This window comes from Microtus pennsylvanicus, chromosome 2 (genome assembly GCF_037038515.1).
Source record: "Microtus pennsylvanicus isolate mMicPen1 chromosome 2, mMicPen1.hap1, whole genome shotgun sequence".
NCBI lineage: Eukaryota > Metazoa > Chordata > Mammalia > Rodentia > Cricetidae > Microtus > Microtus pennsylvanicus.
Genome location: NC_134580.1, coordinates 124,703,290 through 124,718,191, shown reverse-complemented (window position 1 = coordinate 124,718,191; position 14,902 = coordinate 124,703,290). Strand labels below are relative to the sequence as shown.

Sequence of the window (14,902 nt, the reverse complement as noted above, 5' to 3'; positions counted from 1 at the left end):
GAAAGAAGAGTGCAAAATGTTTTGTTACTAGACAAATTGCATAGTGAAATGAAAATATTTTGGATACAATGGTTAAGTGAAATTGTTAAAATTATTTTACTTTGTCTTTAATGCTCTTAAAAGTGATGTGATTCCTACAAAAAATTTAAAATTGGGTCATGAATATATTGTTTCCACTGTATTTCTATGACTCAGAAATGCCCTTTATTCCGGTTTGTTGTTAGTTATTTGTTGTTAGTTATTCTTAAAACAATCAACTGGCTTCTCTCCTTAGCACTTCCAAGACCCTAGTGTGTTCCATATCTTACTCGCTGAGCCTTTGGTTTTCTATCTTGCTCTTGGGATGCAGTGGCAGGTGGGCACAGACTTCTGGATTTCTATGCATGTGCTTTGCTGGAACCTGCTTCCAGCTCAGGCTTTTGTCAAGAAGCCCGTTTGTCCTACCTGCTCCTCATGTTGTAACTTGGGTATCAAATGGTAGGCTCATGCCCTCCTTTCAAGAGTGGGTCTCTGACTGCCTCCTGGCATCAACAATGTTCCCACCACCACCTCCCCCGTCTTAGCCAGGGGCCTCCCCTTGTAGTTTTACCTCACAGTGGTCTCTTTTGTTGCCTGTAGTTTGGTACAAGCAATAAAGGCAGGATCTTCTCTTGTTCAGCCTCTCAAGCTACCAAGTGATCACCCTACGTCTTTTTTTTTTATTATTACCATTGCTCACAGCCACATCAGAGCTTCAGCCCCCTTCCATGACTCCATCCTCCAAAAGGGCCAAGGCTATGTTAGTCAATACATCCCCACCTTTGCTTTGGACAGTATTCTACTTTTGTCCATTGTGTTAGTCTTGCAGAAATGTTGAGTCCCTGATTTTGTGTCTCTTAGTTTCTAACATTCTTTTTGGTGGTGGGGGTTTAAAAGAACCTACTCTTTCTCATTTATATTCGAATCAGGGTATGGGGGTGAGCATGCTGTCCATTATCTGCCTCGATAGTGCACCTACATATACTATTCTTTCCTGCCTGCTGTTACCTGGGCTGGAAATGGTCTTTTTAATCTTCTCCTGATCAACCCAAAGCCCATAACAAAAGAGATTCACCTAGGACATCTTTCCAAGCTTTTACAAGTGATTTCAACCTCTTGACATCACTACTTTTTTTTTAGGGGTGCAATGAACTTTATTGATGGTATTCAAGAGAGTAGGACTCCCCAAGCCCCCTCCTGCTATTCTGGGGGTCTGGGATGGAAACTGTGAGGGAGATGCTCAGTGTTAAGGGTTAGTTAGGACAGGGACTGCTCAGCAGCCAAGGACCTCTCTCTTGCTGTGTCCTTGCTGGGATGGGTGGTCCAGGGTGGGCTTCTTACTCCTTGGAGGCCATGTAGGCCATGAGGTCCACCACTCTGTTGCTGTAGCCGAATTCATTGTCGTACCAGGAAATGAGCTTTACAAAGTTGTCATTGAGAGCAATGCCAGCCCCAGCATCGAAGGTGGAAGAGTGGGAGTCACTGTTAAAGTCACAGGAGACGACCTGGTCCTCAGTGTAGCCCAGGATGCCCTTTAGTGGGCCCTCGGATGCCTGCTTCACCACCTTCTTGATGTCATCATACTTGGCAGCTTTCTCCAGGCGGCATGTCAGATCCACGACGGACACATTGGGGGTAGGAACGTGGAAGGCCATGCCCGTGAGCTTCCCGTTCAGCTCTGGGATGACTTTGCCCACAGCCTTGGCAGCGCCAGTGGACGCAGGGATGATGTTCTGGGCAGCACCACGGCCATCTCGCCCCAGCTTCCCAGAGGGGTCTTCTGGGTGGCCGTGATGGCATGGACTGTTGTCATGAGTCCTTCCACGATGCCAAAGTTGTCATGGATGACCTTGGCCAAGGGGGCTAAGCAGTTGGTGGTGCAGGAAGCGTTGCTGACAATCTTGAGGGAATTGTCATACTTGTCATGGTTCACACCCATCACAAACATGGGGGCATCAGCAGAAGGGGCAGAGATGATGACCCTCTTGGCCCCACCCTTCAAATGGGCCCCAGCCTTCTCCATGGTGGTGAAGACACCGGTAGACTCCACAACATACTCGGCGCCGGCATCCCCCCACTTGATGTTGGCGGGATCTCGCTCCTGGAAGATGGTGATGGCCTTCCCGTTGATGACAAGCTTCCCATTCTCAGCCTTAACTGTGCCTTTGAACTTGCCATGGGTGGAGTCATACTGGAACATGTAGACCATGTAGTTGAGGTCAATGAAAGGGTCATTGATGGCAACAACGTCCACTTTGCCAGAAGTGAAGGCAGCCCTGGTATCCAGGCGTCCAATACGGCCAAATCCGTTCACTCCAACCTTCACCATCGTGTCTCTGGAACGAGGCTGGCACTGCACGAAAAGAAGCGGCTGAATCTAGAACAGGGAGGAGCAGAGACCACTACTTTTATATACTATATCTGCCAGGTTTTTTTTTTCAGAACTTTTTAACCCATCACGTATCATTAACTTTAACTATTTGTATACATAGGCAATTGTTTTTCTATCATATTCTATGTCTCTTGAGGAAAAAAAAGAACACACAATCCTGATCTAGCTCAGATAGGGATATTTAATAAACATTTGCTGAACTGAAACCCTGGGCTGCCCACCTTTTGGCTTGGGAGAGTAGCAGGAATTTTGAACGGCTACCTCTCAGAAGCTGCATGACAGTCTAGTGTCATAAGAATGAGATGCTGTAGTTTTGCATGTACAATCCAGCCCAATGTCCTTTGTCTCATCTCATTCCTGTTATTTGAAGCAAAATGCACGAGTGCTATGTCCTCTTCAAAAATACACACTCTCTACACTGAAGAGAAGAAGCAGAGCTTCCTCTGAGAGGAAAAAAGAACTGCAAGCTGCAATAGTGTTTTCTTCCATCCCTCCCTCTCTCTGTCTCTTCTCTGCCTCCCTCCCAATCACAGAAATATTAAGAAACAAGACAGCATCCAAAGACACAGCATTCTAAGTGCTATCCTGATTTGTCCTTATCTGCAATATATATGCAAGCCAGGCCCAGTTGATAAACACAGACAGTCCACCTGACTTCACAAAACAAACAAATAAATATCCAGGCCGATGCTGATTTCCCTGTGGAAATTTTACAGGGGAGTTAAGTTATGGAATGTACACAGACCTGCAATTGTCATGCAAAACGGGTTGGCCAGGATTTCAGCGTCTATACGTGGGCTGAGTAAACCAGTTCAAATTAGGAGACCTGTGACTTTGGCTGGATATTTGAATGGAAGCAACTGGAAAGTTAGAGCACAGAGTCATTTTCCTCTTATTGCATCCTTCCTTTTGTCAGTGACCGTGGCTGATCGTTTTATTTTTAATTGAGTCATCCATGGGCCTCCATGATAGTGATTTCTAAAGATGCTCTGATCTAGAGAGTACACTGCCAAACTCATCAAGGCCTTGGTGAGAGACCAGACAAATAGATCATCTGGGAAGTGCCTTTAGAAGTAACACAGACATCAACAATCACATTCAGTTTTGGCATTGTATCATTAACGGCACACTGCTTCTGTGTGGGTGATTCACCAGAGAGAACTATGATAAAAATTAGGCAGCGTAATTTTGGCATTGTATCATTATTAATAAGGCTTTAAAATTTTTTGTACCCAAGTCCTGAACCATAATTTTATAACTAACAGAATCTATTTAATATACAAATTGTTTTAGATGTTACCAGACTAACAATATTATTTTCTCTTTATTATAATTCTTTAGGTTAAAAGTAGTTATTTTCTTCCCACTATGCAAATAAAAATTTTCTAACAAATATATACCTCACTTATTCCAGAAGTCAGCAGTTAGGATAAAAGGAAGAAGGAACTGAGGGTGGAAAGGTGTGGGAATGTGTGATGGTGTCTCTTTAAGGAGGTAGCTTTTGTTTGGGTCAGAGTTTGAACCAGCGCTCAGTGCTTGATCCACAGCACCTCTCAGTACCCCTCAGAGAGTCACTAGCCACCTGATGACAGCATCTCCCTCACAGTTGTGGCCACCCCCACATTGCTATAGTTCAGAGCAGCTTTCCAGTAGGGAGGGCTTGTTAGCTCTCAGAGCCCACTGACTTTTTATTTGGTCAGAGGACCCCTACCATCCTCATTCCATAAACCTGGAGGTATTTAAAAAGGAATCTTTCTGGTTGGGTGCGGTGGTATCTTTAATCCAAATATGCAGAAGGTAGATCTTTATGTGTTTAAACCTGGCCTACATAGTGAGTTTCATGCCATCAAAGGATATAAAGTCAGACCCTGTCTCAAAACTGAAATATAATAAGATGGAGTGTTTCATATACAAAACACTTCTTTGACATTTGCTAATATAAAGTTTAAAAGCCCAACTCTTTATAGACAAGATTTAATTTTCATTCATTTCCCCCTTTCATTGAGAAATGAAAATATTGACAACCCAAATGTACATCAAGACATAAGATGTACTTTTTGCATGCAAGAGAATATTAATTCATATTAGCTTGCCTGACTTTAGACTTGTAAACTATAAAAAGGCAAACGCAAATTTACTAGCAATAGCTTTACACTCCACCAATTTCTAGGTTTCTATTGTAAGTGATGGAGCGATGTCCATCCAGGTGCAGACACTGAAGGACACTCAGGCGAACTGATTAGACAAGTCTCAGAACATTTGCAGGGAACTTTTTGCCACTTTATTTGTATTTCACTAACTCTAAAGCTGAGAGATGGATTTAGAGAGATTTTTCAAAGCCACAGTGGATGCTATGTGGCCAGAAAGGGGATCTCTAAGTAGAGAATGTCAAACAAGTTAAACCAATCTGCTGCCACCTAACTCTCCAGAGTCTGCCAGCAAGTACGATGTGATGAAGGTTAGCTGTAAGTTATTCTGAAAATGAGTCTCAGAGCAAACCCTCTTGTGCAGACTCTCTTCTTGTGCCATAATTAACAAGTGGTCAAGGGACAGCTCCAGCCCTTTCCTTTGGGATTGTCTCAGCATCCTTCATCACTGTCTTTTTAGGTGTTCCTACCTGTGGACTATAGAGGACAACCTTCAAGGTCAGTACAGTGTGAGCAGGAAGACTTTGATTACACAGAGAGGCAAGCCCAGGCTCTAGGTATTCTCTTATCAATCGTTGGTACTATCTGGACCTGGGTACCACTACTAACACCAGGGAGACATGACATAACATCATGAGAGGTCTGTGTACCATTCATGGAGGGCAGAGGATCTCTCCATTCCTCCAGGTCTGGAACATCATGATGCGGCATCACTCTCCTCCTCTTTGTGTGCTCCTGAGTGAGCCACTGGTTTGCCTTCCCTTCCCTGAGAACTCCTCTTGTCCTGGAGGTGCAATTGCTGGGTTTCACAGAGCAATGTATGCTCTGAGATGGTGCTTAACCTCTGTCTTAGTTTGTTTTCTGTTGCTGTGACAAACACCATGACCAACAGCAACGTGGAGGAGGTTTGTTTGACTTATATATCTAGGTAATAATCTATCACCAAGAGAAGTCAGGGCAAGAACTCAAGCCAGGAATCTGAACCACAGAATAACACTGCTTACAGGTTTGCGCTCTGGGTCAGGTTCAGCAAACATCCTTGAAAAGCCTGGACCCACCTGCCCAGAGATGGTATTACCCACAGGGAACAGAGCCCTGTATTACAATTAACAATCAATAAAATGGCCCACAGACATGACTATAGGACATTCTAACCAAGACAATTCTCCAGTTGAAACGTCCCACAGATTATTCTGGGATGTGTCAAGATGATAGCTGGAACCAACTAGGAAAACCTTTGATCCTTTATGCAGCCATATTGTCCAGACTGAAACAGTCCCTTGGACTCCTTAAGGCATTGGTTCCAAGCCTCATTCCACAAGGATCCCTAGATCACACTAATCCATGAATACTTAAGCCTCTTGTACAAAATAGAAGAGTGTTTGTATTACTCTATGCACAACTTCCTATGAAATTTGAATGCTATCTAGATAATTTATAATCCCTAATGCAATGTAAGCATGGCATAAATAGTTACCTCTATCATTTAGAGAAAAAGCCTTCACTCTGCTGTTGGCATCATTGCCTCTCAGAGCCTTCCTAGACTCAGTTTAGATGAGACTTTTACCAAGCAGCTCCCATCTTTTGTTGATTTGAATCTGTGACCATGGTGGCTGGGAATATAGAAAGCCAACTCTACAACAATTAGCCTTTCACAAAAATTGTGTCCTGCATAGTTGTGCCAAACACTGAGTTAGTGTCTATGGAATGTATCAATTGCTTTTGTGTGACCGTGATCAAAATACTGCACAGCAACTGTTTAAGGAAGGAGAGATTTATTTTGGCTTGTGGGTTTAGAGTGTTTCAGTTCATCATGGAGAGGAAGGTATTTCAGGTTAGCTCAGCTCACGGCGATGGGAGAATATGATGGAGGTTGTTCACTCCACTTGCAGACCAGGAAACAGAGGTGAGAAGCCACAACCAGAGGCTAGGAATAACTTTTAGACAAGATTGGTTGTGTTTAGGATGATATAATCATACATGTGGTAATCATTTCCAAAGCCCTGAACCCAGTGACCTACTTCCACAAACTATGTATACCCATCTCTCAGATGTCCCACAGTCTCCCCAAAATGTTATATATTGAGGAATATGTATGTTCAAAATGGGAATTTTTAGGGGACACTTCAGATTTAAGGCATGACAAGGACCATTTCTTCCCTCCAAAGACAGGATTGGCTTCTGTCAGCCTCTGCTAAAACTTTCCATAAGTTGATAATGCGCAGCTTTGGAATGGATGTAGCTTAGTGGTAGAGTACTTGCCTAGTATGCTGGAGGCCCTGGGTTCAATCCTAGTATCAAAGCAAACCAAACAAGCATAGCTTGATTTTAAAAGACTTTATGTCTAATTAATTAAGGAGAAACCTTATTTTTATGTACATTTCATTCGTCTAGAATGAACTCATGGCAAACAGCCCTACAATTCATGACTGGGATGAAGTTAATTTAAAAAGCATTGTTTTCTGTAAAGCAAATCCCAGACTTCTTGAACTCTGGAGACCTAGGTAGCAGTTCACACAACCTCGGAGGCCACTTGAAACCATATCATCACTATCAAAAAGCCCAAAGACACACAAACCTAGCATTAACTGGACTGCGGGAATGATCCCAGTCACAGTGTGTGAGCTAGACAAGATGGCAGAGTGCAGCCTTGCCCAGCCTCAGTTGCAAACAGTCCCTGGGCAATTCACTGTTTTGGAGATGTGATGCACATATCTAAGTGACTTAGACTTAATTTGGGGTTAAGAAAACATTGTTGAGTTAAGGTTAGTTCACAGATATCTATTCGTGGATAATGACAAGGAACTTCATTAGAATATTGACAGATGTCAGAACAAGAGGAAAACAGGATTGAAGAACAGGTATGGAGAAGAGGCAGGAACAGGGGATCATTATTTTGTCTAATTGCAAAGAACTCTTAAGAACCTAGCTTGCTAGTTTAAATGACCTCAAAAGAAACTATCCTAAAGCAAGATTGGTAGGTGGTATTGGGAATTGCCAAACTCTGCATAGATCTAGGAATTTGATCTGACTGGGACAGTGAGGGACTGAAGAAAAGACAATTTTTCACTCAGAAATCTGGGACTAGGGTCTGGGTTCTCCGATGGTGAAGCTGTAGTACCCAGGGAGGTCAGAGTGTTTATTATGTAAGTTTAATAGGGAGGAGTTTCTGCATGCAGTTGAATCAAGGAAGTGGGAGTTATGGTATATAAACGAGGAGGTAGGTTTAGTCAATCTTGGTAAGAGCAGTCTTTGTAGGGAAGCAGTTTGAGGCCATAAACATCCAGGGATGAGAAAGCTACAGTGGACATCGTCTGCACACACTGTTAATATTTGCACTAGGACCAGAGGAGGGCTTTGCCATTCCTCCCAGCTCCACCAAGGGAAGGATTTTCCACTCCCCTGGGGCTGAAGCATTGAGATCCTGGGCATGGTTGTGCTCATGTCAACAATACACATCCACTTAGGATTGCATTCACTTAGGGCTTCCTCTCATCCCCTCAGGTAGTCACTGAGTATCTGCTGAGTAAAACAATAACTTTCCCCCATTGCTGAAAGGCCTTATGCTTGCTTAACAGGTTTGACAGGCACTTTACCACTGAGCTACACCTTCAAGCCAAAACAATAAATAATAACTTTGAAATTTGTTTTTTGTCTGTTAAACATACAGACCCATTAAAAAGGAAATAGTCCAGCTGTATGCGCCTGCAATCCTAGCATCCAGCAGGCTGAGGCAGAGAGTCACAAGTTTAAGAGCAGCCTAGACTACATACTAAAAGGCTGCATGCATGCATGCGTGCACGAGTGTGTGTATGCATGTGTGTATATATGCATATATACATATATATGCCTCTATAAACACATACATAAATATAAAGAATACTATCTGACATAATGTAGGAAGAATCTATCCCATTTGACTTTATTTACAGACATAACAATTTCCGATTAATTAGGATATCTGCCTTTTCCCTGATATCCTGGTATAATTACAGTTTATAAAACAATTGTCTATAAAAGATGACATTTGTGTATAGATTTTTACTTAAATTATCTTGGGCAGTTTTCCACTGTAGCAAACACAGAGGTATTTTGTTGTTTTCAGCAGATATACATATGCAAATAGTTTATCGCAACAATTCTCTTTGAAGTATGTATCTGGTGCTTTCTCTCTGCACATTTTGATGAAACCACGGTGGTTATTCTTAAACAGACCTTTGCAAAGCTATGTATTTTCTATGAACTAAACATGCGTGTGTGCACGCACACATACACAGAATTGCTAAGTAATAAAAGATGCACTTGCATACAGTTTATAATTAAACTATCAGAAAAGTTATTTCATCTTATAAAACATGTCATTGAATTGTACTTGTTTTTTTAATATTTATTTATTTATTATGTATACAATATTCTATCTGTGGTGCAGGCCAGAGGAGGGCACCAGACCTCATTACAGATGGTTGTGAGCCACCATGTGGTTGCTGGGAATTGAACTCAGGATGTTTGGAAGACTCAGGATGTTTGGAAGAGCAGGCAATGCTCTTAACCTCTGAGCCATCTCTCCAGCCCCCTGAATTGTACTTGTTGCTGCCTGGGAGGCAGTTGCTTTAGGAGCCCCAGATTTCTATGCAACGGTGAGGCAGAGAAATCTGCCTTTGACCTCCTGAGTCTTGCCTGTGTTATGTTGCCTGGGACCAGCAACATAGAGCTGGAGTTTCTCACACACCTCACTGGGCCTTATCAACTGTGTTCACTATAGTTCAAGTCCTAGGGAAGAATATTTTCAGAACAGCCGTTCATAAGGATGGAGGAATCCAATTAGTACTGCAATCAGGGCCCAGAGGACTGATCTGAGTTAATGAAATGCAGAGGAGGCTGGGGTCAGATGTACTGGGCATGTGCTTGACACTTCTGTTCCTTATTGCTTCATCTATAGTGCTGAAATGATGATAGCCTCTTGCTAGATTATTGGGAGAAGTGGCATATTTGTGGATGATTAGAAGTATCAAGCACTCAGCCTGTGGGAAGCATCGCTTCATCATAGTCTGAAGGAACTAATGCCATTTGCTTTTGACAGTAGAAGCATTTCAAAGGCAACTTGGCTTTGCCTCTTGATCAATAAGGGCTCACATTAAGGCTCACAGCCTTACAGGGTTTGGAAACCAAGTCCAGCTCCAGTGATAACTAAGTCCAAGGAAAAAACCTTTGATTTTCAGCTGGCTCCTCTCTCTCTCTCTCTCTCTCTCTCTCTCTCTCTCTCTCTCTCTCTCTCTCTCTCTCTCTCTCTCTGATTTTTTGAGACAAGGTTTCTCTGTAGCTTTGGGCCTATCCTGGAACTTGCTCTTATAGACCAGGCTAGCCTCGAACTCACAGAGATCTGTCTGCCTCTACCTCCCAAGTGCTGTGATTAAAGGCAGGTGCAACCACTGCCCATTCAGCTGGCTTCTCTTACTGTTACTCTTTGCTCTTTTTTGTGTATCCCTCTTTGTAATTATCTCTCCCCCAGATTTCTTTGTTTTTTTTCTCTCTAAATTCCCCCTCAAGCATTATTCTCATGCATTAAAAGAGGGACCTGTAGACGCTGTCTAGGCCCAGCATGCGAAGCTAGAATATATGATGATTCTATCTGAAGCCCCTCCATCATAAGGCACAACTTGCTCCTTGCACCAGAGATCACCAGAGGTCACTAGAAGGTGGTGGTTATAATTTGGGCATAGTCTCAGAGCCCAGACAGGCTGTTCTCTGCAATCTTTCTAGAAATTAGGTTGGCTTCTGCCTTCTCTTATTAATACATTTTGTTACTTCCTAATGACAGGACGAACGTGGATCCTGGGTGAGGATTTGGAATATTTATACTCTAAACAGGAACAGAGGGGTAAATGCACCGCCTTGCCCATCCCTTCCCCTTACTTGTGCAGCCACTAAGCCAGTTCTCTCTCCCTTTGTTTGGTATTCAAAGCACAAGAATAGTGGCCATGAATATCAGCGAAGAAAGAGTGAGGGGATTTTGGGTGGAATATCTTAACCCCAGGAGTGTGGCCCACGCCGGGTGGTCAGACTGTTTGTTTAGCAGGATGGACTGGGGATTGGAAGACAGGGACTAAAAGGCTCTCACAGTTTTAATGTAAGGGATTAGAAATATTTCACATGTGGCTATAAGCATAGGGAAATGATTATTTTCCTTGAATATCTTGTCTGTTTGGTCAAGTGGGGTTAGGAAGTAAGATATACAAAGCAGAAAGCAATAACTTTTCTGCTTGGCTTAAGAGACCCAAAGTAACGTGGGACTGTACCCCATTTCCCTCTGCCACCTGAAGAAGGGGCTGCTTTCTCAGAGCACACAATCCCCTCAACTAGTCAGATAGATGGTAGGTGGGAGGGTTGGATAGGTACATTCATAGATGGATAGCTGAACTGTTAACTAGTAGCCAGTTAGACTGATAAATAGATTATAGCCAGCTTACAGACAAAATAAACAATGTAAAAATAGTAATCATTTGGATATTTATTTTAAAAAGTTTTTTTTGTTTTAAAAAATGAGAATGGGATACCTCAGTTACACCTATAATGTTCAACTTGGCGTACTATCTAGTAGTTGTTAACACAAAGAGGCGGGTGAGACATTTGCCCTGAGCTTGCATGAAGGAATTTAACAGTTTAGGACTTTCAATATCAAGCAAGTACAAAGTCCTTTGGTCTGTCCTCTGCTTCTCCAGAGGTTTCAGCAATGGTGTCCCCTGCAAGCTCCCTTCCAGTCAGCATCTGTCCCCCAGCTTGGCCGGCGCAGCAGGCATAGCTAGGATGAAAAGGTGCCTACACAGGGCTTGGCCCTACTAAATGCACCTGAGAGGGCTGGCTGTGACCCTCCCAGTGGGGGACTTCCACTGCACCAAGCCTCCCTAGAGACTGAGGCGGCAGGTCACTCAGGTCACCTTCTTGCTGTGAGAACAAAGTCCATCCGAGCCAGGGTCCCAGCTGCCGGTTCGCTGTGTAAACACAGCGCAGACAGCCGCCGGCCACGTTAGGGTCCCGGGCTCTCCATTGTTAGGTTATAGACGTGGCTGTAGACTTGCTTCCAATTGCTCACTAGCTTAAGCGGTCTCCTAAATATCCTCTTAGAAGACACATTTTGGTCTGCCACTTTCTCCCTGCACTCGCTCCTGCCTCCCCACCCCCCAGGCCAGCACTTCTACCTCCTATCTCTCCCCAGGACGTTAATAGGGTCAGTTGCTGCGGAAACGATCTCATGGTGACCTGGTGGGCCTTGATAGGATATTTTGCTACCCATTCCCAAGCCTGAGATTCTCCTAAAGTCAGGTATGAGTAAGAAATCGGGTAAGAAGGTTTCCTCTCCCTTCAGTTGCCCTTTTCGTTACCGGTTTTAGCGCTGACTCCCGCCAGCAACTGCTCCCTGAGGCCCTGGTTAATAGAAACTTGGAATGCAGGTTCACACCCCGGCTCTTAGGTGTTCAAGGGTGCTCGTTGGAAGAACCCAGGCCATCAATCACTGTCCCGAGCTACTTGAGAAATGTCGTGATGGACCGGCCAGCAAAGCCCCTGACCAGGCACCGTGCTCACTGCAATTCAATTAGTCATGGTCAGAGGGAGGCATTATTATTCATATATCACCGATTGTTCCCAAAGTAAACAGAGCCAGGATGAGGTCTCTGATCCTCCCACTGCCTTTAGCCGGACACAAAAGAAAAAAAGTCCGGAGTCGGCAGGGAAGGACATTGTTCTGTATTCTGGCCTCCTCTGCAAGCTTCCCTCAGATCTCGTGGATTTCTTTCTTTTCTTTTTTCTCCCTTTCTCTCCTTCTATTTTTTTTCCACAGCCTTACAGATAGTGCTCTTTGTGTGCATATGCAGACCCAGTAAGATCATTTTACTCTTTTATTGTTTATCAATGTCAGATCTTCCCACCCAGGGCAGTACACTCCCGTCCCTTTATAATGGATATTGCTTCACAAAAATCAGGAAGTAGATGGCTTTCAACCGGCGTGAACTATCCTGTCAGAATCTAACAGAACCAATAACTTCCCAATTAGCAATAAATAATCCCTGCAGAAATAAAGGTGACATTTGTATTTTGTAAAGTGCTAACCAAATTACCCGTGGCCTGGCCAACCCCCATCTGTTTATCAGTTTAGCCCAGTGCAAGTGAACCCAAGATAAATGCCAGTTTTCCCTTGGATAAAGTTTACAGCCACGCCAAAACTGCCAAAGCACACAGGAGAAGTCAAAGCAAAGCTCTGTGTTCTCACTTGACAGAAAAGTCAATTCTGAGACCAGACTTAGGCAAGAGCCTGGAGACCCCCGCCCCCTCCTAACTCTAGTTTTGTGTGTTTATAATAGGGCTGTTTTCTCTGGTAGGGGAATGAGCCAATTTAGGGAGCTGAAAGTTCAATTGAACAAGCTCTCCTTGAGACAAGGCTGGCTGGAGCCTGTCAGCAGGACCAGGCAGGAAACTGGACCCTCCTTCCAGCCTTGCTTTGCCTGAGTGGTACCAGGGCCAGACAGTCCATGATGACCTGGGGCATCTGGACACAAGGAGCTTGCTGCTACTTTTGCTCTGTGGGACCCTTTGATGGTCACTGCATTCTGAGACTCAGTCCAGGTGAGCTCATCAGACCCAGTGTCATCGTACACACATACACACACACACACACACACACACACACACACACACACACACACACCCTGCCACCCCTCACCCCCAGTCTTCAGGCCCATCTATCCACTGCAGGGAAACTTAGCTGTGACTAAGAATCAACACAAACCTTTCATAAAGTGTACTCTCAGAAACTGTCCCATTCCAATTAAATGTTTTCCTTTGTAAGAGTTGCTGCGGTCATGGCATCTCTTCACAGCAATAGAAACCCTAACTAAGATAAGGTAGGAGGACCACTATGGGAACGTCTAAGGATACATTATAAAGGGTGATGGTTCCTATCCAGTATGTTTTCTTAGAACATACACCCCAGGAGACTGCAGTGGGCCCCACATACAGATAAGGACTCCTGATGAGCCCAGATGCTTGAGTCTTCCCCTGAGCTGGCTCTATTCACTGTCTGATGGTTTCTACATGCTTGACTCTTATCCCCAAAGTCACAGCTTAATGGAATGTAGAAGTGAGCCACTTAGGAGGCATTTAGAAGTAAAAGATGCCACTGGGAGGAGATTCTAGTGTGGCATCTGTGACTTTCTAAGAAGAGGAAATCAGAATACATCTGCTCAGTTGCACTGCACAATGCAGTTCTCCGCTATGTTTTGAGGCAGCACGAAGGCCCTCACGGGGTCCCAGCGCTGTGGGCTCTTGGACTTGCCAGCCTTCAGAGCCATAAACCCAGCAAACCATGTCAGTTACAGCAACAGAAAACAAACAGGACTAAGATCCCAAGTGAGAAATGGGCAGCTGAACCCAGGCAACTTGCAGAACCCCGAGAGATGATAGCAGTAAGTGATCTGTGTAGGTTTCTTCCAAATCAGGGCTAGTGGTTACATATTGATGTATGCGTTTGAATGACTCAGTGATATCAAAACAGGAACTCCTTTTTTATTATGTGATAGGCTATTAACCTGACAAATACATTTTATTTAGAAGATAAAAGTGGTTCTAAAACCAGCCAGACAAAAGGAACCCTTGCAATACTCATGAGATTTCCCTTATAGGCCCTATTAGGGATGAAGAAGCATCTAAGAAGAAGAGTTAAGCTATGTGTCCATGCCCGTCTCCTATGACTCATCTTTTCATCCTCCTGAAGAAAATGAGGAGGGGGCAATATCTAGGATGCTCCTGGAAGTGAGAGGATACTTCCAGCCCACAACTCAGCATCTGCGCTTTATTGTGCGGGCTCCCCAGGACCTGTTTTCTCCATCTTACACACAGATAACCCATTGTCTGGGTTTTTTTTTTTTTTAGACCCATGGAAAGTATCCATTTCCTAGTGCAATTGGAGGCTGCTGATTCTAACGCTGGAAACTGTTTACCGACATAGCCATAGGTCAGGTTGTTGTAACCAAGTACCACGGGCAGACAGTTTCTAAACATGTAGGCATCCTTTCCTACAGCTTTGAAAGCTGTGAAATCCGAGATTAAAGCTGCTAGACTGTAGGAAGAGTCCTGAGCTCCTTGTTGTGTCCTCGCATGATGGACAGAAAAGCTTAGGTCTCTCTCCCTCTTCCTGAAAGACAACTCATTTTCTCACAGGGGCCTGTTGTGGTATCATCAAACCTAGGTACCTTCCCAAAGGCCCCCTCTCGTAATATCGTCAGTCAGGGTTAGGCCTTTACCACATGGATGTTGGGAATCACACAGACACTCAATCCATGTATGCTACACA

General features: G+C 44.0%; 1 pseudogene; it reads right to left on the bottom strand.

The window, feature by feature from the left end:
* Positions 1-1,198: 1,198 nt before the first annotated feature.
* LOC142844078 (glyceraldehyde-3-phosphate dehydrogenase pseudogene) lies at positions 1,199-2,386 on the bottom strand (annotated as a pseudogene).
* Between the last annotated feature and the right edge of the window lie 12,516 nt (positions 2,387-14,902).